The sequence below is a fragment of the Chrysochloris asiatica genome, unplaced genomic scaffold (genome assembly GCF_000296735.1).
Source record: "Chrysochloris asiatica unplaced genomic scaffold, ChrAsi1.0 scaffold00078, whole genome shotgun sequence".
Taxonomy (NCBI): domain Eukaryota; kingdom Metazoa; phylum Chordata; class Mammalia; order Afrosoricida; family Chrysochloridae; genus Chrysochloris; species Chrysochloris asiatica.
In genome coordinates this window covers 9,147,190-9,151,644 of record NW_006408596.1, presented here as the reverse complement: position 1 = coordinate 9,151,644, position 4,455 = coordinate 9,147,190, and the positions used below count along the sequence as shown (strand labels likewise).

General features: G+C 42.3%; 1 pseudogene; it reads left to right on the top strand.

The window, feature by feature from the left end:
* Positions 1–211: 211 nt before the first annotated feature.
* On the top strand, positions 212–1,397 carry LOC102819265 (annotated as a pseudogene).
* The last annotated feature ends 3,058 nt before the right edge of the window (positions 1,398–4,455 follow it).

Below are 4,455 nucleotides of genomic sequence, written 5' to 3'. Positions count from 1 at the left end.
TTACCATATGTTTTTTATGTGTGTCCTAAGCAAGGATCCCTAGTGGCACAGTGGGAAACTACCTGGCTACTAACCCAAATGTTGGCAGTTCAAATCCACCACTATGCAGAAGAAAGATAAGAAAATCAGCTTCCATAAATTTTGAAAACCCTATGGGACAGTTCTTATCTATCCCATAGAGTAACTGTGAGTCAGAATTGACTCTACGGCAATGGATCAGGTTTGGTGTCCCAAGTAATTTTGTGATTAATATCCATCAGCATGCATCAATGTATAGAAGTGTTTCATTCAGATGTAATTCTAGAAATGGCCATGCTAGGTCAAAGAGTGTATTAGTCTCAATGTAACTAACAGAATCTTCAACCAACACATTTGTGCTTCTCACTTCCCCTGCATGTCCAGCAGGCTTGTGCTTTATGTCCTGTCATGCTGGAAACTAAGCCGATGGAGCTGCTATGACCTTCAACACTGGTGGTCACATGGCAGAAGGAAGCGGCTCTCTGCAGGGGGTTATATTGACAGTTGGATTCTTTGGCCTGAAAGTTGCATTATACAGTCTCTCTCTGTTACAACTCATTGGCCAGACCAGTTAGACTGCCAACAACTAGGAGACTATGAAGTTCAATTCTACCACGTTCCTGCCAGACAGTGAACCAGAAATACTATGTGAACAGCATTAATGACTATTTCAAAGGGTATGAACATGTAAAAAAAAAAAAAAAAAATTGTTGTGAATATGCAGTGCAAAACTTACACTATTTTGACTGTTTCAGTAACATTGATTACATTCTTTGAGTTGCACAACCATCCTCACCCACCTATTCTAAGTTGTTCCTTCCCCAGTAACCTAGACTCATGGCCCACTAGGGTTCCTATATATTCTTTTGAGTTGTTGCTGTCACTTTGATTCTATATAGATACATCTTAAAAGAACATAATGCCTTCCTCTTCTGGTTGCTGCACTGTGCAGTGAGGACCTCTCATCTAAGCCACCAGTACGAGGGTCTGCTGCAGTTCATACAAGTCTTCAAATGCAAGAACACCACCACAGCCATTGCGCACTGCAAACGGGGCAATGCTTGGAGATGCTTAAGCCACGCACGTTTTAATACAAGCTACTGGACCCTGTTCTATATCTGGGCAAAGAGCGGTTCACAGGTGTGGACATTCCTGTGAAAGGGGGTGGCCATGTGGCCCAGATTTATACAGCCTGCTAGTCCATCTCCAAAGCTTCAGTTGCCTATTACCAGAAATAAGTAGATGAGGGTTCTAAGAAAGAGATCAAAGACCTCCTCATCTAGTACAATTGGACCCTGCTGGTAGCTGATCCCTTTCACTAGGAATCCAAGAAGTTTGGGGGCCCAGGTGTCCGTGCTAACTATCAGAAATTCTACTGATGAGCCCACCACATGGAGGAGGGTTCTCCTTTGTAATAAACAGGGGTTATGGGAGCTTTAAAAAAACAACAGCACAGTGCTCAAGACAAATAATTTTTTACTAGTTTAGCTCATTGATTTGTTTAGAATGAACATTTTCAAGACTTCTGATGTCAACATAGAAACGTACCCATTTCAGGGATTTGGAAGAGGGGTAGTAATATCTGTGTCTTCTAAGTTACTTGATTTTAATCTCCAAATTCAGATATGTCTGACCTTGGGATGGTAAGAGGTTGGGTTTAAACACTTGGTTCCAACTCATAGTGACCCTGTATAGGGTTTCTAAGAGCAGCTGGTGGATTTGAACTACTGACCTTGTGGTTCATAGTCCAGTGCTGATCCTACAGTGCCACATCAGGCATCAGAATATAAGATAGTTTACCTGCAAGGACCATTTTCAGACTGGGCAGGCAAGAATGTTCTAACTTGCCTTTGTTTTCACATGAAACGTCTGCCTGCCAGGTTTACCTTGAAACCTTGTGTCAAATCATTCACACTAATGGACCAGGCTCACCAGATGATAGAAAACCTAATGGGGCACTTGTTCGACACGCGACATCAGCATACTGCTCCGTTTTCTTGGTGACAGTGACCAAGCAATCCCTGCCCTGCTGAGCATGTTGGAAGGGAAGAGAGCTGGCAAATTGGCAAATTGAAGCCATTAAAATGAAGAGACTGGGGAAAGGGCGGATGAAGGAGAGTGTCAGAACATTATAGCTGCATCTCTGGACAGTGGACCTGTGACTTTGGGGAACATTGAAGAGTTATAGCTTGCAGCGGGGTCTGGGTTTTGCTGCTTGAGACACTAGAGAAAATATGAGGGAGCTTCAAAATGTCTGTGGAAAAACAGGATAAAAAGACAATGGAATTTTTCCATGAACTTTTTGAAGCTCTCCTGCATAGTATGTAGGTCCAGGAAATGCACTCAGCTCTTTCTACCTTCAAGATTCCTGAGACATTGGGGAGAAGATGATTTCTAAGATTGTAATGCCACTCTTGTTTCTCTATCATGTTCTTTGTGTTTCCACAACAATGATGTTTACAAAGGAAGGAAGAAGAGAAAGCACAGAAAACTTTAAAGTTACTATGAGGCATTCACTCTAGGTGTTAGGACACTCATGTATGTGCTTATCTTTGTGACTAAGCCTGCATATGTATGTATCCACATTGTATTAAAATATTTGACTGTGTAAAATAAGCCTAACTCAAAATTGCTTAAATAGTAAGGGTACTTATTATAGGTCATTGTTAAGTTCTGCTCAGTCAGTTCAGACTCATAGCGATGCTGTGTAGGGTTTCTAAGTAGCAGTTGGTGGATTTGAACCACCAAACTTGCAGTTCAAACCAATCTTGTGGTCCAATGCATTATCCTGCAGTGACAATCAAGACTTCCTGTTACCAGTAGGGAGACTTTAAATGTATCATCTAAACCAAGAAACTTTTGTTCAGAACAAATGCCACATCAGGCAGTATACTGGAAGGAGTGTAAGCTAGGACCATTCCAGGCAATGCAGGATGAATTGTCACCAGAATATCAAACTATCTCAAGGTATGGCTGCTCCAGGACTCATTCCAAGGCTCAACGACATTGAGAGTCTCAAAGTCTCCCTGGCTAGCTTTGATTCCTAGGCTTGTTCCTTCACACTTACAAGATGGCTACAGCAGTTCCAAGTATCAGAAATCAACATTGTCCAAAGACACAGACTTTTGAAGAACAAGAGGTAGAGTTCCCAGAAGCCCCTAGCAGACTTCCTACATGTTTCATTGGTCAAATTGTGCCATATGCCCATGATTCCAGCCAATCATGGAATTACTCTGATTGGCTTAGATTATCAAGATTCACCCCTCCCCTAGGGCTGTGAGGGGTACAATCTTACTTCAAGCACTAGGTTGTTGGGAATGCTGGTCAAATAGGTGTTGTGCTGGAAAGGAGGGAAGGGTGAATGTCTGGTAGGTAGGCAATCAAGAGGTTCTGTCACTCATCCACTGTAGCCAGATCTCCCATCTGGGATCAGCAGGGAGGCAGTCATAGATGATCAATGAAATGCACATAATATTTGCAATTAGCCTAGGCCATAGAAGTATCTCTGCATGTAGTGATTCATACTTACAAAGAACCTCTGTATCCTTTATCTCTCTAGGTCTCCACAACAAATGTGTGAGGCTGCTGGCCCAGGCATTAGGGTCCTAGTTTTTCAGCACAGCTCAGAGTCCACATGCTGAGAGGCCAATGACTGGCTGAAGAAGGGAGGAAGACTGAAACTCAGAGAGGTTCACTTACTTGCTTAATATCCCAGACCTACTGAACGTCCAAAGATGGATTAGAACTCAGTTCTATCTGACTTCAAAGCTCCTTGTCACTATCCCTATGCTGTGTGGATCTCAAAGGCCAAAACACATTTTTTTTTAAGTCAAAGGGAGAAGGGAATAGAAAGTAAAGAACAAACAGAAATGGGTTGGGAGATGAGATTGATGGTATTGTGAGCCGTATCTGATAGCTGGTTTGTCTTCGCTCCAATGGAAGACAGAATGTTGGAATGTAAGTGCCACAGAATGATAATATTAGAGACGCAACTCGAATCTATTTTAATTTTTTAAAAAAAAGAATTGAAGGAAAATCAAGACAGCAGCCAGGATTTGGTATTTTTAAGACTGTTTATAACTTTTACCACATTGTGTTGGCTTTTACCACCTTTTATAACTAATTTCTGTACACGAGAGTATGTCAGCCTTCCTTGCTGAGAACTGATGCTCTACCATTCATAAGTAGGTGGAGAGGAATGAAGGCAGAGAAGTGGAGGAAACCTCAATTGCTTCAAAAATACCCACTTTAGCAAGCTACCATGTGTGCAGGGGGCCCACAATCAACTGCCTCCCACCATCTCTCTCCCTTTCTTCCCGTGCACCCCCTCCCCATTTCTTGTCTTCCAATTAAGCCTGCTGGGGATCCATTTCTAACAAGGGACTGTGTTTATGTGCTTCCTAATGATTTCATTTTCAATGTGTCATGAGTCAGGAG